General features: G+C 44.8%; 1 long non-coding RNA gene across 1 annotated transcript in view; it reads left to right on the forward strand.

The window, feature by feature from the left end:
* Positions 1-470: 470 nt before the first annotated feature.
* The window catches only part of LOC109321621, a 28,394-nt gene continuing 5,765 nt past the window's right edge, over positions 471-23,099 (forward strand). Inside the window, exons 1-2 of the long non-coding RNA XR_002104110.1 lie at positions 471-625; positions 18,633-18,745. This is a non-coding gene — a long non-coding RNA (uncharacterized LOC109321621). The remainder of the gene's footprint in view (positions 626-18,632; positions 18,746-23,099) is intronic.

Genomic DNA, 23,099 nt, shown 5'->3' on the forward strand with positions numbered 1-23,099 from the left:
TCTTTAATTTTTCAAACCCCATTATTCACTTTCTGTGTTCCCTCTATCAATTCACCCACCACCCACTGAACACCCCATTATGCTGTGTGACTGTTGCAGCTTTATTCTCAGGCTACTGCACTGCAGCTCTTTATCTTCACTAACACATATTATTCCACCAGCCTATTTTCAACTGATCTTCTAACACTTCTTAACAGGACAGAAATCTTCTCACTTGGGAATGTCTGATGCATCTTTTAAGTTTTTTTTTGTACATAACAAGGTTGTGTCGCAGGCATACCAGTCACCTAATTATTATCCTTGACCTTGGGAAAAAAAATCTGAGTGCATTTAATAACAGCCCCAGTGAGCTGAAGCAGCTTTGCAATTACATTGCATAATGTTGTCACGCAAAGGGGGTTACCAGGGAGATAATGGTAAACACCAGCTTCAGTTCTGTCTGAAAAATAATTGGAGTCATCTCCCTTTGTGGCTGGTATAGAGGAGCAAATTGGATGGGTAAATTTCCAGTTACTGTGGACATTAGTAACCACACTGCACTTCACCATTGACCGGATCGCTTGCCACCCTTAAATGCAGTGGCTATGAATTGCCTGGCTTTCTCTCAGTACACACAGCTCTGCAGGTAGGTGTCATTTTAATGTGAAGTCTGAAAGCTGGCTGCAGTATAACCTTTATTTCTTCATGCTGTTATTACATCTTCTCGTTATTTACAATGGTCCTCTCTAACTGCTCCATCTGTCAGAGAATTCATCACTTCTGATAACTCTATAGAGAATACAATCCTGGCAGGCTTGTATATAAAGGACTAAAATTCTCCTTTCAGTTACACCAGTGCAATACCATTGACTTCACAGGGGTTGCAGGGTGTAACCAAGAGGAGATTTAGCTCTTGACAAGTCCCTGTTAATCTACTTCCCTGCTTTTTGCACTAATTGCCACTTAATAACACCTGTTTCATCTCAAGAGGGCCTCTACAGCTGTTGGTGTCATCTCTCTGCTCTGCCAGGAAATAGAAAAGTCAGTGTATGCCAAAAATGAGTAGAAGAGCTGGGGGGCCTTGAGACTCTCCTGTAGGGTTACTAGATACTTTCTGATCCACTCATGAGCGCCAACAGGTGTTTGCATCTGTCTTCAAGTTCTTATTCATGGATGGTCTGAGTGGACTTTACACCACCAGAAAATCTGATTAGCATGATGCAGTTATGAAAGAGGCACTTTTAAGGCTGATGCGGGTTATGCAGCTAGTATTAGAGATACTACAGGCAGCAAGTATTTCATTTCCTGCCCATGTTCAAATCAGACATAGATAGCAACCATGGGGTCTGAACACTGCAGGCTACATTGTGTTCTCATCTTAACCCCCTTCACTCCTAGGGTAACTAAGCAGAATCTGGACCAAAGAGGTCTCATCTAACTTCAGTTCACCATGTACCTAAGGAACATGTGTTCCACCTCAGGCTGAAATAGGCATTGATTTAGCATCCCTTCAGTGCTTCCAGATTCTTTTTCTCATTTTCCCTATTTTAGCTGAGAAGCTTCTGCCTGCCTGCCACTGGTCCTCAGACTGACTCCATGGACAAGTAACAGTCCATGCAAGCCTTCCAGTTGATCTATTGGATTTAATTACCCCAGTGGTGCAGCTGTGGTGTGTTGTGTGCGGAGATACTTATATCAGATAGTCTTTCTCTGACTGATTGAAGGAGTCAGGAAAATAATGTGTTACACTATTAAGTACATAATCTCTGCCTTTCCAGCTTGTTCTTGTGACTCCTATCTTCTAGTCTTCCTGCAAGTCCCATGCTTTATTTCCAAGATGCAGTATCCCTTCTCTCACTGAGTAATCCAGCCATCATAGCGCCTGTTTTCTGGTTGTTACTGATTCCAGTCAGGCACCATTGGCCTTAGCATATTGTCTGCTGGCCCTGCAATACAGGCCACGTGAAACTTCACCCAGCATTGCAGTGGTATTGCACTTTCCTTCTCCACTCCTCAATAGATCTGTTTTGATGACAGCCACACTTGTTGGCACAAATATGTCTTTTATAGCTACTCTGTCCTGGCCCTCTCTACCATCCAATTAGAAGGCTGTCAGTGACAAGGCCATCATTCCTCCTGCAGCTCCTCACAAGGCTGGACACTACTGTACTGCTGCAGAAGATTAAAGGACTCTTTCCTTTGTATTACCTGGTAGCTGTGTGCTAGCCAGAATCTAATTCATCTACCCCCAAAATGTGTGTATGAAGCTACTAATAGGTTCCTTAAGAATTCTTTCCTTTCTTAAATTGAGCGTGCATGCCAAAAATCCAGAGTTCTCCGATATCCATTTCTCTTCTGTTTTCCTTTTTTCCATCTCTCAGGACAATAGCTGTTCTTGAGAATTCTAGGGTTTTGAGCATCAGGCATCCTACTTTCTTTATAGTGGTCCATTTAAAAATAATGGTGATTATCTTCTCTGTTCAGTGATTGCTCTTTATACTTCAAGTGCTCTGCAACTGAGAAACAAATGGGTGTGTAATTCTTTCATCTCTAGGTCACTAGTTCAACTCTGCTTTAAGCTGGTAGTAACTGCATGTCATTGTGTTGTGAAGGCTGTTCAGCAGCCTATGTGAAATGAGTTGTTGAATGACAATCCTGTACATTAACTTTACCACCAAGCATAAAGATTACTGGGTAGTACAAAAGAAATGTTGCTTTAATCTTCCACTGCAGTATAGAGGTGCTCAGATTTGTCAGGAACTGCAGGAGGAATGATGGTCTACATTTCAATGGCATTCTAGGGGTGTTACTAAGAATGAAGTTTGGTCCATTAACTTCCAAACTATGGGCTGCATTTGACAGTGAACTTGACTGATGGAGTACATAGGGCTGAATTGTGATGTAAATTATCAATGATTTCTAGATAACCTCCAACAAAGTGAAAGTAGCTATGGACAAACTAGTTGCAAAAATTAAAATTCACTTACTGTCAAATCTGGCACTTACCTAAACTGGCATGCATCAGGAGTCACTCCACTGAAAATAACAAAAGTGTGAAGCTAGTGGATTTGCTCTGGATTTACACCAGTGCCACTGAAAATAGTATTTGAGCCATAAAGATCTGAAGATAAACACTGTCTGGAATCCGTGATCCCACTGTGAGAATGAAATAGAAGACCTGGGCACTCTTTGAAACAGATAGAAATGCGTCAGTATTAGATCTCTCACTCTTTTTTAATCAAATCTTTGCACTGTAATCAACTCTGAGTCTAACTCTCTATCTGTATGGAACAGAGTGAACCTAAACAATAAAATGATTTAACACATTGTTTCCTTCCTCATTTCTTCCCTGATTGAGTTCATTTCACAATTTCTCCTGCTTCTACAGCTGTGTTACTCCGCATCCAGGAAGTGTTATTAATGCTGCTTCAAAGCAACACCTTGCTTGGCAGAAAGATATTGAATGTTATTGTTTATTAGGGCATCATTACTTTCAGTTTCTATTTTAGAGCCAGAGATTTCTTCAATGCCTTCCTGCTTTTTGGTTTCCTCTTTGCCTTTCCTCTTCTGCCAAGTTGAAACAGGTATTCTTTACCAGTATACCTATGCTATATCAGCAAAATACCTAGCATGGACACAGCTTAAACCAGTAAAACTCTGCATTTGTTGGCATGGTATATCTCAACACCACCCCGAGTGAAACACACTATGCTGACAAAAATATGCTTGTGCTGTGATAAGTGTTGTCTCTGTTAGGATCAGTTATGTTAATCAGGGACAGCTCCTGGTCACACCCCAGCCATCCCAGCAAAAGAGTGCAGTGTAGACCAATACTTTACACCGGAGCCTTTGCCCAAAATATATGCACACAAGTGAGGCAGACAGTAGTTAAGCATCCACAGCAACAAAGAGCTTTGAGGCAGTAATCTCTTTTTTTCCATTCTAAATATAGCAGAAATTCAGTTTAAAGTTTATATTCCATAGGAAGGGTTGATTTCTTTTGATCACTTGAAGATAATACAAAGATAAGTGCTAGGAGTGGCAAAATAACATCATCTATATTGGTTTGATGAAATGATATAATGCATTTTCTGGGTGTATGTTCAATATGAGATCAATGTAAACAAGGAATTTAATTCCAGAAGAATATTTCTTTCTATTATTAACTCTGGTTCTGAGGATTTTCTAAACATATTCCAAAGTTTTTATACAACATGAAATACAAGAATTAAATGGCAGGTATTCCAAGTGGGTTATTTTCCCTGGTATTTTTTTTTCTGACCTTGGTTATTACCAATTTAACCATTTCCATGCTCATGATAGTTTTGTCATGTTTTCCTACCCACCATGTGCAATAAGCAATTAATGGCAGCAATAGTCATTATTTAGTCACAGAAAACACATTAACTCAGTTCAGAAGCAGGTGAACAGGGGTCAGTTTGTCTTCTTTGGAGCCATTAAACAGGACCATTGGGATATTTTAGGTATATTCTGTACTATTCATTTCCTCTGAATTGAGGGGGTGAGAACTCCTAGCCAGACTTTACCCACTTTGCTTCATACATCTTCTCTTCTATGTCCTCTACACCCCAGAAAATCCTTTTATCTCCCTGTTCTAATTAACTGACCAATTTACTAAGTATATATTTCAGGGTGGACAGAAATTCCTATTGTCAGGAAAAGGGCATTGCTTTATTTTTCTAATTATTTCTACTTCAAATGGACTTCCTGTCTACCACACCCTCAAAGAAATAAACCCAAATCTGCTATATATAGGTCTCTGTAATAAAGTACTTTGCATTCCATGGCTAATAATAGGTGGTGATTTTCAACTGACAACTTACTTCCTCCCTAGTGTCATTTATGGACAATGTTGAGGAGAAAACTGTCAGGGACAGAAACATGCAGCTGGCCTAGCTCGATTTCCTGTATGGCTGACTTCCTGTAGACCCCCAACTGCTAGTGGCACATTGATAGGCTAGCTTTGTACAGATGGCTTCCTGTGATAGCTCTTCCTGGTCACCACAGTTGGCTGGATACAGACAAATACACATAGGCAGTGAACATTTCATTTTTATATAACATCTGCACACTTTCCTTTAAGAACCAATACAATTATCCATGCTTGGAACTTTCTGTTAAAAAGTCATTAAGTATTACCCACTGAAATATATTCTGTGTAACTCTCTAACCCCTATCAGCTGTCAGGTTCAAAGCAGCTTGCAGACAATGAGGCATTACTGAAAGCATTACTGGAGTGGCTAAAACAGGGGTAGGTCAGGCCTGCACCCATTCCCTTCAGTGGGAGTTCATCCAGGAGACCAGCATCAGGCCCCACCACAAGAAAAAATTGTGAGTTGTCTCTGAAAAGCTTGACTGTTATATGCACTATTTTGACCTATAATTCTTACCCTATTTATACACGTTGGGGAGGTCCTAACTATGAGCGGTAGATGTGTGTGGAGGTTGCAAAGCAATAGCTCTGAATATTGTGATTTCTGAACATTCTGCAAGCTGAATAAATCACTTTTATTGACTCAAAGCTATTTTCCATGGAGCTTCCAGTGACTGTGTCTCCAACTCTCAGGGTTAGAACTGCAGCTGGATTGCTCCTTTACTTAACATCTTGATAAAGGACATGCTCATTTTGATGCTGATCTCAACAGCATTGGTGGGGGCAGAAAGTGGGGACAGAGTCTCCCCTTTGTTTGAACTCTGCTTGGACTCAGTATAAATGAGTTGCAAGAAAGTACTTATAGGGTGTGTCTGCACGTGCATTTGATGTGGCACCAGTTTACTTGCGAGTAAATGGTCCCAGGCACACATGTACATGTGTAGGGAAGCAGGAGGAGCTCCAGCTGCCAGCAGCCAGCAGTTCTCTTCAAAAGGTAGCCCCGCTCACTGCTCCCCCACCAGCCACTTTCCTGGCAAGGAGCAGCATGAACAACAGAGGGACAGCACACTGCAGCACTCGCCTCACTCCCTGTGCCTCCCCATGCCATGGCTGCTCCAGCTTCTGCCCCTAGCAGCAATAAACAGTGCCCTGTGCTCCTGCTAGCCACCACGCTAGCCCTGCTGGCCCACTGTGCCAACTGCTGGCTGACCTATGGCCATCTTACCCTTCCCAGCTCCCCCATATGCAGCAACCACCTGCCCACCCTCTGTGCGCTGCCCTAGGGCCACCACTGCATACCTGCCCCCTTGACCCTGTCCACCTGGCCAGACCCCAGCAGGGACACCAGCTATGGGCTCCAGGATGCCACTGCTGCAGCTGCCATCACTCTCCTGGGCCTTCAGCCCCACTGCCTCTGGGCCTGTTGGGTCAGCCAGGATTAGTGGTGGTATATTGTCCAGCACACATGGGATGATGAGCAGTGGCTGGAGGTAGTTTGTATGACCTGGGCCACCTTCCAGGACCTCCTGAAGCAGCTCCAGCCACACCTGGAGCAGCAGAACACTGGCATGCGGCCACCACTCTCCAGGGACACCCTGCTGACTGTTGCCCTACTCAAGCTTGCCATGCCCACCAGTCTGCAGTATGTCAGCCGCTGCAGCGGTTGCCATCCTGGAGGTGTGTGGAGCACTCCAGGATGTGCTGGGGGACACCGTACACAATCCCTGGCAGTAGTGGTAGGGATCCGTGCCCTGGAATTGCCACAGTGCATCAGGGCCTTGGATGAGACATCCCCATCACCTGCTTGCCCCATGGAGACCCACCCGTATTACAGCCAGAGAGGCTTTCACTCCATAGTGTTCCAAGTGATTGTGGACCACCATGGCACCTGCACGCACATGGGTGCTGGCTGGGCCCACAGTGCCCACAATGCCCGCATCTTCAGGAATTCTGCCCTGCCAGGCCTGGTGGAGAGTGAGCACTTCACACCAAGGGTGCCGGACCTGCAGCTGGAAGCAATGATGGTCCCACCCCTCTTCATCGGGGACCCCACCTACCTGCTCCACATGGCTCTACACCAGACACCTGGACCACTGCCAGGCCTACTTTAAGTGCTGCCTGGGCTGGAGTGCACCTTTGGCCATCCTAAGGGCTGCTGGCACACCCTCACTGCCCACCTCAAATTCACTGGGCACAACCTCCCTTGGGTCATTGTCGCAGCCTGTGTGCTGCGTAACATCTCTAAGACCCTGGGAGAGCTCTTCCACAAGGCCTGGACAGAAGAGGTATGGCAGGAGGACAATGCCTGGCAGCAGAAGCACCACCTCTGGCAGCAGAAACAGTATAAGCCACCCCCCACCAAGGCCTTAGGACAGCCACGCACTGCCACCCAGGGCCAGGGCACCAAGTGCGGGAGATGCTGGCCAACCACCTCCTCTAGCACTCCCCACTCTAGCCCACCTGCACAACCGCCCACAGAGCCCCTTTCCCCCCACCCACCCCCAGCACCACACTCACTGAAAACACACCTGTCAAGAATAAGTTTTTATTCCTCTCACATCAAACATACCCCACTTCCCCCTCCCTCCTCAACAAACAGAGCTCCTCCACTACCTATCCTACCCACCGACAAAAAAATACCTTCTACCCTGTGAAAACTATGTAAAATGTTGTTTGCGTGCTGTCGCATGGTGGGGGGCCATGGAGTGAGGGCAGCTAGGGCACAGAGCCTGGGGACAGGTGGCCAGCACCCTGGCCTTTGGCCATTCCCCACCAGTGCACATGCTATGGTGTGTCAAGGAGGTGGGGGGCTTACCTGGGGCGATGGCAGCCAGTGCTCCTCCTGTGCAGGTGACTCCTCCCATGCAGGTGGCTCCCCCTCCAACAGGTGTTGTCTAGGGGCAGCAGGGCCAGCGTGCAGTCCTGGCCCCACTGCAGGCAGCTCCAGCTCTGTGCCTATGTGGAGCTGGGGTAAGAAGCAGGCCTGGGCCCAGGTGGGGTGGCTGGGTGGCACTGGACCCAGGGCAGGGGCCAGGCCAAGGGATCCTGGATGCTGGAGGCAGTGCAGGACCTCCTCCCAGGCCCAGGTAGGGGCCTGCTGCTTGGCAGGGTCAGGGGCTGGGCAGTGAGTGGCACAAAGGCAACTGCCAGTGCCAGAATAGTGTCTAGCACAGTGGTCATTGTCTATGACCTGCACTGCCCTGCCCAGGACTGTGCTCTGCTCCTGCAGGGACTCTGCCCACTCATACTCCAGGGCCAGAAGCTGGGTCCAGAACTCCCAGTCTGCTTGATTCCATGCATCTTTGCAACCCACGTCCTCTGCCCACCACTGTCCTGTCAGGCCGCATCCTCCACCTGCCACCTGTCCTGTTGGGCCATGTTCTCCATCTGCCAGGCCTGAGCATCTGCTAACTGGTCCTCTGACACTGTGACCAGGCAATCCAGAAGGAGGGTCCTGTCCAGAGTCCTCCTCCGGCAGAGCCAGCATATCCTCGGGGCCCCAGCTGTGGGCAGCAGCAAACCTAAGGCTGCATCCCGGCTGCCAAGTGCAGCCTCTTCCCTGAGTGCAGCTGCAGGCCCTGTAGACCCATGAGAAAGAAGCTGTTTGTGTGCACTTGCAACTTTTCAAAGATAAGATGCTTTGTACCAGGGGCTGTGTTGTGCCTGGCTTCAGATCAGGGGTCAGGCATACATGGGTACCCAGGAACCATGGTAAGTTGGGCAGACAGGCCTGGGCCCAGGTGGCCCCTGGCTGAGCACCACCATCCCCACTTGCTCCCCTAGGGCTGGCAGGCTGCTGGGTGCTGGCCACAGATAGCCTGCCTCCCCCACCCTGTTCCCAGAGCAGGACAGGACAGGTTCCTGGCAGCACCTGCTGCCCCAAATCCATACCCCACTGCCCCCCACTCCACCTTCTTCTGGAGGCCAGCCACTCTGCTGCTCTGCCTCCCAACCCATGGTGCCTGGGCTCAGGGGCACAGGGCTCCTGGACAATGGTGATAAGGAGCTGCTCATGCTCCTGCCCTCCCTGAAGGGATGTTCTCTATGGAGGCACTCCAGGGCCAGCCCACCCCCACCGGCCCCTGCACTGCTGCTGCTCCCCAAGCATGCCCCTGCTGTGCGTGCCCCAGGTAGTTCATAAGGAACTGTTTGCCTGGACCAAGGGGTTCTCAACCCACTATGCCCTGCTGCTTCTGATGTCCTGGGTGAACCTGTGCACCTGGCATGGGACCCTGAGTTATGACAGTGTGGAGAGAAAGCCTGGACTGCCCTGCAACCTCTGCCCCTACAACCTGCATCCAGGGGAGCACGGGCAAGCTGGGCAGAGAGGTTGGGCAGGGGCAGGGGCAGGGGGCATGGGCCAGGGTGGGGAGCCCTCCTCCCATTGTAGGCCTTATCACATGGCCAGGGCTGGGGTGGTTGGCAGCTCTATGTGGTCACACCTGTCGGTGATGGCATGCAGTTCTGGGCAGTGTCCTTGGACAATGGGTGCAGCAGGCAGGTGTCAGGCCAGGGCTCCCCCCAGGAAGAAGCTGGCACTGTTGGCAGCCAGCAGTGTCATGGGCAGCTGCACCTCATGGCAGAGGCTGAGGCTGCAGAACTGGCATAGCAGGCAGTGGCCCAGGCTCCTGGAGCTGCTGGTGGAGGGTGCAGCTGAGAATCTCAGCAGGATGGGCAGCTGCAGGCCTGAGGGGCCTTCCTCCAGTGATATGTCACCATGGGTGCCAGGCCACGTGGGGGCTTGGGAAGGCTGCCCATGCTGCTGTACACAGAATGGCTGCACCCTGGGTCCCAGGGCATGAGGATGTCCATCAGTTGCCACATAAAGGGCATGGGCTTATGGGAATTTCCTGATTGATGATTGTGATCAGTGATGGCAACCTATTGTGCCCACAAGGTCTTCACCTTTATGCGGCACTACCACACCAACCAGTTATGCTCGCACTCCCACATCCAGCCTAACAGGCCCTTGTAGACATGAGCATTGGAGCGCCCATCCCACTGCAACTGGTGCTGCACCTCTGCTTTACTCCACAACACCACAAGGTCACCCGTCTCCTCCTGTAACCAGTTGGGGCCCTGAATAGTGGGCACAGGCATGGGCATGGGTGTCAGCAGGAAATCACCATCAGGGATCCTGCATCAGCTCTCTGGACCTCTATTCTGCTGTCCCCATGCTGCTGTACCTGGGCATCTACTTGTAGCACCCTGTGCTGGGGCCTAGCTTGGCACTGGTAGTCATGCAGCTGAGGCAATGCCTTGCAGCACCTGAAGCCACAGGACAGGCTACTGGAGCTATGTTGTGGGCAGCTGGAGCTGGCCCTGGAAGCCAGAAGCTGCCTGCAGCTGGGCCTGGGTACTGGAAGGCCTGTAGCAGCCTGCAGGCCCTGATGGCATGGGCCTGGCAGCCCTGTAGCAGTGTGATGCCAGGCAGCAGTGCTGGGATGCAGGCAGGCTGGGGCAGTTGGCCTGCAGCCTGCCCAGGGGGACACAGGGCCTAGAGTGCCCTCAGGCTCCCTAACTGTGTGCCCCAGAGCTCAAAATGCCTACAGGCTTTTAAAGGCCTGAGGTAGGGGCTGCCATAAAGGCAGGCCAGCTCTAGGACAGGGGCTTCAGACCCCTAGTGACAGGGCTGACCTGAGAGAAAATTTGCTCCCAGGTCATGTCTACACATGCATTACTGCGCAATTACTAATCATGAGTAAATTTGATACCTGAATTTGTAGGTACCAAATTTATTCATGATTAGTTTTAATGTCACAGTAAGTGTGTACACATGTAGATGTGCATGCTTACTGCACAGTAAACTATGCTACTGCATAAAGTGTCTTGTGTAGATGTGCCCATAAAGACCACTGCTGAAGAGCACCACTAAACTTACACTAAGGTGCATGGCATTTTGGTCTGCTTTTCCTCCTCCCACATTTTTCTGGAGCATCGCCAACAGAGTGTTCTCCCAGTATACCAGGTTGGTGAGGAGGCAATTGCCAAAAGAGGTGGCAGAACCAACTTTGCACTAATGGAAAGTTTTTCTGTGCAGGCAGTTTTCCACTGGCTGGCTCTGGCTGTTTTGTGGCCACTTAGAAATGTTCAAATGATCTTAAGGGACCAGCAAAGCTTCCAGGCCATGTATCAGTGCTGTAAGAATGCAGATTAAACTATAATCAAATATTTCTCCACATTGACCTGTGGGAAATACATGCTTGGAAATCAAATGTAGCGTTTGACCCTCTGAGGTGAGATGTACCTTCGGTAAGAGTTGACAATTCTCAGCACCTCAAAGAGTGACACTCTTGGAGCAGTATCCTGTCTTAGTTGGTGAGGCAAAAGGCAGGTAAGACTGAGTCCATATTTTACATGTATTTTCCATTTGAAAAGAATCGCTTGCCTCTCTCACAACTTAATACCACAACATTTGTATTTTTTGTCTGACAATTTCAAAGTTAGCAGTAGCAGTAAGTTCGCCATGACACGACACTTGGATAATGAGGAGGCTTTGCTAGTGTACACTAGCATACACCCCTCAGAACCAATTTCCATGAATAGAACCAGATGTCTAAGTAATATACTTTTGGAAGCAGTTTTCTCATCCTGGGAAAATTTTTGCAAATTGTTTTCAATCTAGACTGAGACAAAAAGTCCAAAGCCCCCAAATTTTTGTAACCCCCAAATTCAGAAAGTATTTTGGTTTGGTTCCATTTCAATTTCTGTAAACATTGAATTTATATTTCCACCTTTTAATTCTTTTTTTACTATAAATTCACTTAAATTCCTAAACAAAAAGACTCTTTGAGCTGAAATACTTTCATTTGGAAAATGTCCAAGTGGGACATTTTGACCATTTTAAACCTTTGGCAGGGTATGGAAAATTCCTCAAAACCTGCCTATCTAGTTAAATTTTTAATTTCGACAAACCAGCATTTTTTGACGAAAAAACCCCATTTTGCTTCAAAATATCCAACCAACCTTATGTATAATTTATTGGCTTCCTCAGAATTAATCATATCAAACCCATTTGCTTCACTGTTACTAGGTCAGACCTATGACTCATTTTGGAATGAACACACAGGAACGTGGAAATCTAGGTGTACATGTTCCAGGTCTATGGACCCTGGTTCTCACTTTGTTCCTCTGCTCATTATAGGAATGGGGTAAGAAGAGGCCTTTCACCTACCTTTGCACTTATATTAATTTTGACATAGCCAGAGGCCTGCCCAGGCCCCACTATCAGCTAGAGAACCTAATTCTAACTTCACAGTGACCCATGAGATGCATGACCCTGTCCTTAAAACCAGCAGTGAGGAAGGATGGCTAGGACAGAGTCCCTATTCAGGCTCTTAGCTTCTAGTCTAGATGAGCAGGCCCCTTGTACTGCTGCTATTGCCCAGGCAAAACTCTAGCAACTTTCCGCACATATACTACTGTAATGGTATACAGAAAACAAATCACAAAAGAGACTTGGGTGTTTTATACCTATTTTAGGAATGCATGTAGTACAGAAGACAACATTTCATTCTGTGTGCAGCTTAAAAATTATTATTGAGTTTCCTAAAGCTGTGGTTTGTAAAGGATTTACCTGACACTCCTCTGGACTTCAGAATGGTTGAAAGACTGTGAACCTGACAAAAAGGTAGGGCCCAAACAATATCTAAAATGCCAGGCTAACCCTTTCTGGCCATAATAATTTTTAGATCATTGTTTTGTGTCTGTCCCTTCTACATAATCTTAATTCTGGCATCTGTCATGCTGGCCCAAGGAAGGAAAACAGAGCTCTTTTCTGAATTAATGGCACACATATTTGCAATGACTGGTACTGGACTTTGCAGAAGCTGACTTGCCCTCTTTGCTTGTTTCTAATTCTCCTTCCACTTATACAGTGCTCAGGTCTGGAAACGTGCAGTTAAAATTCCCAAACACAACTTCAGTTCCAAGAGTCACCATTTGGGGCGGGGGCAGATTTAGATGCTGTGAGACCTTTTCCGGAGATGTTGAGCATCTACGGCTCCCATTGACTTGCAAGTCAAGTTTTACATTCACAGCACCTATCAAAATCATTGCTGAAGTGGCCCAAGATGGGCATCCAGAAAACATGGCACCAAAATTAACATGATTTAAATTGTTGGCCTTGGTTTTGGTTGGGCTTTTTTTCCCTTCAGAGACAGTGCAAGTTACAATACTGTGGTTCACCCTAGGCTTTTCCAAAGCCAACAGGTGCAGAGATACAGGGCTGTGGTTAGCCTCTGCTTCTTTTTTTTTTTGTATAGTGGTCAACATTCCCGCGCTGAGACCAAGTCGCACAGAGCTAATAACCATCAGCACAACCACCAGAGACAATTCTGTTCCATTCAACCTACCTCAAAGACATTTTCTTGCTAAGTATCCTAAATTATCGCTCCATATCATCATTTTCTGTTTGTCACCAGGGCTAATTAATGTTACACTGAACTGAGCAAGCTACTAACCAGGCCATAATCTTAAACCTGTCTAAACAGATTAAATATGTGTATGCTCTGCTTTGTTTGCCTGGCTTTTCTGGCTCCTACTCAATAATTCTGTTCCCTTAATAAATAATACCAGCTTTTAAGTTAGAGCCATTTTCAATCACTAGTCATTTCCCCTTTTTAAAAACTTTAAAGTACACAGGAAAGGGAGCCTTCACTTCAGCCAAGAGGCATGAAGCAAAGAGGACAGACTGCACGTTCAGCTGAGCAGCCAGGGCTTTGCCTGGGACCTGACTCCAGAAAGTGTATCAGTGGATGGGGTCAGATCAAGGAGGCAGCAAGGTTTTCAAAGGCAAGGTGAAGTTTCCACCCCCAACCACCCTGGCCTTCTGAGTCCCAGTTACTAATTCATAGCCTGTTTCCATTTTTTAAAATGCCACTCATTTTCTGCTCTGTAACCACATTATTTTTTCCAGTGTTAATGGTTCTTCTTGCTGCCACTCCATAGACCTCAGATACAATAATGATGGACCAGACGGACAGACAGGCAAACAGAAATTTTGCTGGTGAAAATGTTACCAGGCAAAATTCAAGGTGTTTGGATACAGTGTTGTGGGAGAGACCCACAGAACGTCATGAGCTGGAACAGATGGCACACAGCATTTTGTATTATACTCCTCTTAGGCTGTTATATAGAATTTGATGTTCCTAAATCACAGGTGGGTTAAAAAAATCCTTACATAGACTCTAGTGGGATTATCAGACTATATTCTAATACAGAAAATAAAGAAAGAGGAAGACACTGCCATTTGGACTTCCTTTGAACCTTAATCAAAATGGAGACATGTCCTGTCATGCACATCTTCACATTCTGAGGAAGTGGCACAGTTCCCAATTCTCGATGCTCCATTCCATTCTTTCTGAGCTCGTCTCCCATTTTCTTATAATTTCATTAGTATTTATGTAACTGTATCAGCCTAGTTAGAGCTGGACTGAGCACAAAAGAGTAAAGGTTCTTATTCTGAGATTACACTCTAAAGTGTTATTGTAAAGCAAGACACAAATTTTATATATATGGCTGATATACTTCATCTAAAAAAGCTCAAGCTCTGAATTTTCAGTGAAGCAAATTATAGGTGCTACAATCTGTCATAACTGAACAGGAATTCACAACATTTATGAACAGTAGCTCCCATACTCATTAATGAAATTAGTGAAAAAGTCACAGAAGGGAAAAGCAGAACATAGAGTCTCTGTTTTGCAATGGGTCCCTCTTTCTTCTCCCTGACATGCCATTCAGCTCCTGAACCATGCAGCACCAAGATGGGGTGAGCAAGGCATGGGGCATGACATACTATATACTGCCTGGGACAGGGTTGGTCATTTGTTATGTATTTGTACCTGTTTTGGTGTAGCCCAGCCCAGCTATCTTCTTTCTACTTGGCCACAATATAAATACTCAGCAGTAATAGTGACACTATCCCCTGTCAGCGTACTTAGTTCCCTTGATGCTGCTAGCAGTTCCTTTTTAAAAAACAGTTTTCTTAACACTGCCTTGGATGTTAAGCTTCAAAGAAATACTGGTGAGGTTGGAAGACATTTCCAAGATATCATGCCTCTTCTAACCTCAAAATCCACTATCATTAAGACCCAGAAGAGTCTAACTCTTTGTACTGCACCATTTTCCATTCTGGATGGCTACTGCAGCTAACCTGACCAAGCACATAACAGGTCTATACCACATCATAGGGGTGAATGAGGATGCCCTTTAAATTACATATAAAGGCCTTTGATTCAAACTGCTGAGGTTGCCATAGGCAATTTGCTAAGCTTATTGATCATCTTCTGTTTAATTTAAAGTTTGATGTCCTGGAACAGGCTATTCAGCACAGAGAGCTAATGGGATGGGATGAGATACAGGGAGCAAGAGGGAGACACACACAAGGGAAGTGGATAGTGGTCAAAGCAAAAAAAGAGGGTTATATGCTGAATAGGCTTCATGGGTCAGTTAGTAATAAATATTGTAGTAATAAAAAGAGTGTAGCATGGATACCAAAGGGATCTTTTGCTGTGTGATTAAAGTAAAACAGGGTGGTTATTAGGCACATAAAATCTCAGAGAAAGATGATGAAAAGAAAAGAGGTGAAAGTGAGTGTATGTGTGTGCATATAAGCTTAGTTCCCCAAGGCAGCTTTTGGAAATAACCTTATGTAAGAGTCAACTAATATATAAGCACACTCGGTAAGAGCAAAGGTGGATTGAGACTAGAAAATGCCCTTTATCTCCCAGCATCCATCTCTCTCTGTCTCTCTCTCTCTCTGCTGTATGACAAGCTGGTAGCTGCAGAGCTCTTCAATCTGAACATAATCCTTCTTTCTCTGGATCAAGAGAAATCCTATGATTGGGTCAACCTCAACTTCTTATTCTAGACTGGGGTGAGCAAAGTCCAGCCTGTGGGCTGGATCAGGCCCATAGCAGACTTCATTTCCCAGCAGCCCCTGCCCACATCGCTGCAGCCACTTTCCCTGGAGACTCCAGCAGCAGCAGGCCACAGTTTCCATGGAAACCAGCCCCAGCAGCACTGGCAGGTTGTGTGGCTGGACTGGGAGCTGCTCCAGGACCAGGATCTTGTGGCAGTGACAGCATGTTCTGGAGCTGGGGCAGACTGCGATCTGCTGTCTGTACGCCCCAGGCAGGGTCACGCAGGCAGCATATAATGGCTCTGTGTCAGCTCCAGACCATGCCGTCACTGCTGCAACATCCCAGCCCCAGCCCTGGAGCAGCTCGCCACTTAGCCGCAGGCCATGTCAGCACTGCTGGGGTCAGTCTCCATGGAAACCCTGACCCCACTGTCATAGCCCCACAGCTGCTGAGATCTCCATGGAAACCGGACACAGCATTGTGATCAGAAGCTGCTGGGAAATGGAGTCCAGCCTCTGGCCAGATCTGCCATTTTACCCAGCCCTGTTCTAGACTCTGAAGGCCTTTGGCTTTGGGCCCCTCTTCACCTCTAACATCTGACTCCTGTACTGTGACCTCTCCAGCCTTCTGAAGATAAATGGAGTGCTATGTAGCCTATTCTCAGCATCCAGGGCATCCAGCAGGGCTGCCCCACTTTCAAGAATATTATATGCTCTAGCCTTTAAGCCACTACTGGAATTGAAATAAAATTCCACACCTCCCTTATTTTTGCAAACCCAAAAACAGATTAATAGGAGTTTATAAAATCACAATTTGCTCACTGGGGGTTGGGTGTAGGAGGGTTAAGACCTAAGATTAATAGTTTGAATATGGTAACATGGAGCTTGGATCTCAACCACTGGTTTGAGTCATATAATTTTTTAATAAATCCAAATGTAGCATCCTAATCTCATCCTTGCTTTGTCTGGGCTATACAACAAGAAAAATGTGTTTCCATCAGGTTCCATAGCTTGTGATGCAAATTTGCTATTGTAAATTCTTACAATGTGTCCACCTGACCACAATTGAGAATCACATACAATATAGCTACCTCATGAGACCCTATGAATTAATATCCAGGCAGCCTGGACCATTCTTTAATGAACAATGTTTTGTGCTAGGGAGTTTACAGAGGAAAGGTCACATTAATTACTTTAATTTTGAAAATAACTTCTCTATATTGAAAGTCACATGCCCAGTGCTATACATAAGGGTCCTTTTCAGAGCTGGAAATAGATTCACAATCAACTTCCTTGGAAAAAACAAAGAGCTGGTTTGAATATATATTGTGAAGCAACTGATCTACTTAGACTATATTGTATATTGCAAAGTAAAGCTACTGTCCAGGACAAAGTGGTAGCTCACACCTGTGTACATTAACAATAGATAAATACTTAAACTGGGAATGTTTCATATGAGAAGTAAAATGACTCAATGTTCTGTCTGGAGGAGGGGGAAGGAAGCTCCATAAAAATGAACATCAAATTGAGGAACTCCTGGCTATCAAAATGTATGATCTGAAGAGAGTTGAAGGGGTAGCCTAAAGGAACCAGTGAAAGGAAACAGAAGTTGATGGTTTCAGTAATCACGCATCTTATGATGAAATTATTCTATTTGCTCTTGGGCAGATACCCAACCTATATAAAGAGCAGCATTCCTTTGAGGTACCATGGACCAGAAGCACCTGTAGAAAAAGCAGTCTTGGGTATGTCAAATTCAATATACTCTTAGTCAACACAAAAACTATTTGCATCAGTCATATAACTGATGCATTATTTTTCCCTGACAGCTGTCTGCTTGGAACAACTATCTGTGATTTCTACTACAGAGAAGGAAGACAATTTATCAAGAGTCCACGTTGCTTCTCTTTCATAGATCAGTTGTCTCAGGCACAATTGTGAATCAGTTCCATGCCTCTCATATCTCTCACCCCAGTTTTTACCTGGTACACTTGCCAATTTATATATATTGGATAGTATGGAAATTTAGGGAAATATACAGAGTGCCTGAGGCATGCACTACAGGCAGCTGATATCAGCCAGCTGACCTCATCAGCTAAGCATTGGAAGAGGGAATCCATTAGGAACAGTAGCTAGCAGTCATGTCTATACTGTCATGTGAAGAGTTGTGGGTGTCCAGGTTGGAGGTGGATGATATATACTTCCAAGATGTCCCAGAGTAGACTTATTAATTGAAGGAGTCAGGAAAGAGATATAGACTGAGAAATATTTGTGCTAAAAAACATATTGTGGTGATCCACACTGCTGAGGAGAACTTGCTGGTAGGGTCCCAGAAGAAAACTTTTTCAATGCACATGTCCAAATTGCAAGCAGTCTGACTTATTGAGCAGCATAGAGTCCCACGTAGGCCTTTGCAAGAAGGGATATATGTTTTTAAAAGCACTTAGTTTCTAACTGGCTATGGATAGGAAATTACACAATGGATGTTGAAATATTGGCTTGTTGAAAAGTTGTCATTCGAGTAATGGATGCTTTATTTCCTGTTTTTGCTGAAAGCTAAAGCACAGCATAATTAGCTAGCGAGAAAGCAATCTTGGCAGCCAAACAAAAAAAGCACATTTTAGGCGCCTGAGCCAATTAAAATTGTTTACACAGCAATTGAACAATATTTTTCTCCAAATAATTATAACTGGGAGAATTCATCATAACAAAGTCAGGCTTGTCCTTCACAGTCCTGTTTCATGCTGTGTGCCTTTAGCTTCCAGGGATATGCCTGTGAGTTGAGGGCATTTTGCAGCTCTCACACAGCTAGATTCTGGGGTGCAGGGGGGAGGGATAGAGGCAGTGTATTAGGGAGGGGAAGATCCAAACTCACTCATATTCTTTTCATCTGGGTAGGATCCCAGGCTGGAAGAGAGACATGTATTTTCTGGATCTGGTTCAACTGTTCTGGGGAAGAGCTATTCTGCTATCCGCAGCTGATTTCTTCTCAGAATCATAGAAATTTTACAGTTAGCAACAGATAGTGAGAAAATACTTTTATATTCTGGCCTTTAATCTCAAAAGAGTATGGCTGTCTAATCATAACCTGAATCATAATTCAACCTCATGTCCAAAATGTGTTTTGCCATAATCCAGCTTCAGAGTCAGATTTGAACATTGCATCTTCTGTCCTGATTTCCAATAAAGAGGCTATGATTCTCTCATTTTTCTATTAGAGCAATTCATACTTTAATTATACAACTTTTAATTACTTGAATCCACACCCTGCCTAAATCTCACTTATGCAAATGCTCATAAATGGAGACTCCAGTTATTTCTATAAGGGCTGCCTCTTCTTCTTAGACAATGACAGAAACAGCCAGGATGATAGAAAAATAGCATTACTTATGACTTCTGACTGCTTTTCTTATGACACAAAATCAATCTGTTATCCATTTGTCTCTGATATTGCTACTTTCCTTCCTGGGTGTGAAGTTAATTTGCTGTATATTTATATATGGCTCTACACGTTGTTCTGTTTGAATATTTTTTTCATTGTTTCTGAAGCAAAAATAAGCTGAACTGTGAAAGCTATCTCATCTACCATGGCAAGGGTGCTATATAGGGTTTATAATGAACAATAAGAATGAATAAATACAGAGGATAAGCAATATTTCGACTGTACAGCACATTGCCAGGCAACAAACAGTCAACTGACTGCACACATATATACACATATGCAAACTGTATATTGTCTGTGTCCAGACATGCTCATGGTTATACTTTTTTATAAGTTTTTTCTGCCTGCTGCCTATTTCTGGCCCACCCTAGCATTGTGTGTGTGTGTGTTCTTAATTATTAGGTGCACAGCCTGTTTTCTTTTGTGACTTTCAGAAAGAAAAATGGATTGGGTGTGACTTGCCCAGGAAGACTTCTATAAACAAAAGCCATGGGTGGGTGCTCAGCCTGTTCTGACTTGCCCTTGGTTTAGAATTGGAAGAACAATTGGGAAAAACATGCCCGTACATCATATTTGCTGGAAGCAGAAATCCTGGACCCAGGCTTTTATCACTGATGAATTTTAAAGTGCTGAGGAAAAGCTAGAGAAGAAAAAAAAACAAAGCCATTTGAACATACTTCAGGGAATGTCAAAGTGGTTGAGGTTGTTCACCACAGACTACATTTTAAAGGATGTGATTTTCATTGTCTCAGAATCATTGTACCTCCATGGGAATTGCCTGTGTAAGACTCCCTTGTGGTTTTAGTAGCCACAGCATGGTGTGCAGAATGGGGAAGGAGGCAGAAAGGCACCGGCTAGAAAGGCATTCTACCTTTAGACCTTTATGGAAAGCCAATGGAGAGTACTGGAGCAGGACATTCAAGCATGGCTTATATGCATCTTTTTTAGGGGGTCAATATGTGTGTATTGAGCACTTCCAGATACTGCACAGGGGCTTGTGCTGTGTAGTGCTGGGAATGCTGGCACTATGAAGCTAGTACTCAAAGGCTGCAAGCTCAAGATAGGGTCAAATTTCCTTGTGTGCTTTCCACAGAATTTTAGAGGACAGAGGGGCAAAAGAGAGGAACAGATCAGAATATAGAAATACCACCCTAGTGCTTGACTCAATCCCAGCATAAACAGAATATGCAAAAAATGACTGCATAACTTCTGAGCTAAGGAAGAAACAAACCACAATATCTCAGGAACAATGGCCTGAACACAAAATGACTAGAGACATAAGGAAAAGTTCTTCGTGGTAAGAGCAGCTGTGCACAAAATGGATTTCTGAAGGAAGGGGTCCAGGTGATACTACAGATTTATAAGATTAAGATAACAGGAATGATTAAGTCCTTTGGACCTTTCAGTGTGATAAGGGTCAACAGCAACCCCAGTTCACCTCACAGGAGGTGCATCTACACCAGATGCTTCCTGCACACTAGCCTAATAACACTGAACAGTAGCATGCCAGTCAAAAACTGTGCTGATAACTTACTGCTCAGTGTTAATAGGCTACTGCACAGTAAGTATCACCAAAAAAAACCAGTGCGCCAGCACTACTGCACAGTAAATGTAGTTACTGTGCATTCATTTAGTTTTTCATTAGCAAAGTACTAAACTAAATATGCAATAACTATGGCACAATAATGAATGTGTGGACATACCTTGGACTGTTCTTTTAAGGATTATGATGACATTAGAGATTGATACAACAATGGCACTAAGAAAATACAAAGAACTGGGACCATTAGTATAACTAAGCTATGATGGACGAGTGGTACTGAATGAGATGTAGTTCAGGGACCCAAACCTGAAGGATGTAGTTCCCATTGCAGTAAATGGGACGGAGGTTACTCAGTACCTCTGAAAATCAGGCCATAACTGTTACTATTGTATTTCAGTGACATGCCCTATGTTTCATATGATCAAATACATTTTCAGAGTGTATGATCTCTTAGCTTGAATCTCTAATTCTGGTCCTACGTAAGCATGTTTCCAGATCTTGTCAAGCGTATGTCTTTAGTTTGCAAGAACAAAACAGACAAAGTGCAGAAATTTAAATCATCATTCCTTTCTCCATGGGTTAAGGTTATATGCACAGGGAAAGGCTTTTTTTAAGTAAGTAAGTGGAGTTATTTAGCCTAAGGCTTGTTAAAGTTAAAGCAGTTTTGGATCGTGATGTTTAAAAATATATTTGATAAGAGAAGAGAACTGCTTCAGTGATATATACTGAGCCAGATTTCATTCCACTGGCTTCACTGGAAATATGTAGGTCCCTAAAATATGCTACGCTTTCTGGATAAATGCAGAATATCTCTGCTAAGAAAGTAGAAACCTGTTATGGTCACAATAGCTAAAGAAATGTTTTAAGGAAATAAGTATTGGACTATTGATTTGGTCACATCAATTTGATTGGCTGTGAGGTCTTCTATTAACTGGCACTGTTGTGTTGATACACTGGGAAATGCAGAACTTTTATTGGCATCCATTAGGGAAAGGAAGGAAATTAGGACAAAAGCCTACTGTTTATTCAAGATTGTATTTTTATTTATCTTTTGGCTTTTAAAAGCTTCTTGGTTTACATACCCTCTGGGCACAAAGGCTTCAGTTTACAGACATCACTGATGAAATAAACAACCAAGCTGACAAAAAGTCAACTTGAGCAGAGCAGCTGAGATGTGAGAACAGTTCTACCACTCAAAGTACCCCTTGAGGGAAAACCTGAATAAGTAGGCCTTGCACTGAGCCTTGGAGAACAAGGTTTTGTCAGACCAATGGGGAAGCTGTAACCCTGCCACAAAGAGTTCCCTGACTTCAGCTCCTCAGAGTTCAACTTTCCAGACTGCAAACAGTCTACCTCAAAGAGAGTGGGTTTTACTGTGTTAGCTGCTCCCGGGTAACTGCCCAGGTGCAGAGGAGAAATGGCAGTAGTGACTGACTCCTAATGCCTACCTACCTCTGACCTGAGCTGGGTCATTCTGGCCCCCCTGCCACAAAATGTTGCCAAACCCTAGCTTGGCCTTCTTTCATGAAGGTCTAAACAACTCACAAATTGGATTTTACTTACTGCAGGGTAAGGGCATGAACACAAGACCCAGTGCCATTTACCCCGAGGTAAATTATGTTCAGGTCCATACCCCAAGAATGGCTGCAATCAATTCTACTGCTAGGATTGAGCATAATGAAAAAGGTAGTATTAGTGGACAGGGGTTTTGCATCCTGATTGCGTGGTGGGAAGATCCTTGCATCTTGATTTGCTGCCACAGTTTCATCGTGGAGCTTAATCCATGGAGCTTCACAGTTTCATCCCAGGGGCACATTGCACAGTCAGAAACGAAGAGCAGCAGCCATGGGGAGCTTGTAGGTAGACTGAATTATGGTCCCATGTCTATAAGAAAAGCAGTGGCTATTTTCCCTTCACCTTGGCTACAGCTCCTGTGACAGCAATTATCTGCATATTCACATGCGTATGGGTGTATCTACCATTTTATATACAGCTTTCAAAAATTAGCCTATGTAGAGGTTGGGAATAGAACAGAGGAGCTGTGATGTCCCCACCATTTGCTGTGGGGTGGTAGCTTTGCACTGGTGAAATGAGTGGGAAGAACTGGGCCCTTAGATGTAAAACATCCATCACAATGAAAAGCCTTGCATTGATATAAATAAACCATTGTTTAAGTCCATCATTACCCCAATGACTTCTTTTGAGGAAATCCCATGAAAGTTTGGAAAAGCCACAGCAAGAAGAAAAGAGGAATTTGGTGTCTTTTAAAATACTGTTACTTCAAACAAAAGTCCCTAAAGTATTTTTTCCTACACACGGTACTGTCCACACAAAGGGACCAGCAGCCAATTGGATTATAGCACTGTTGATTACTCATGAT

Source organism: Crocodylus porosus, unplaced genomic scaffold (assembly GCF_001723895.1).
Source record: "Crocodylus porosus isolate Cpor-Errol unplaced genomic scaffold, CroPor_comp1, whole genome shotgun sequence".
NCBI classification, from domain to species: Eukaryota; Metazoa; Chordata; order Crocodylia; family Crocodylidae; genus Crocodylus; species Crocodylus porosus.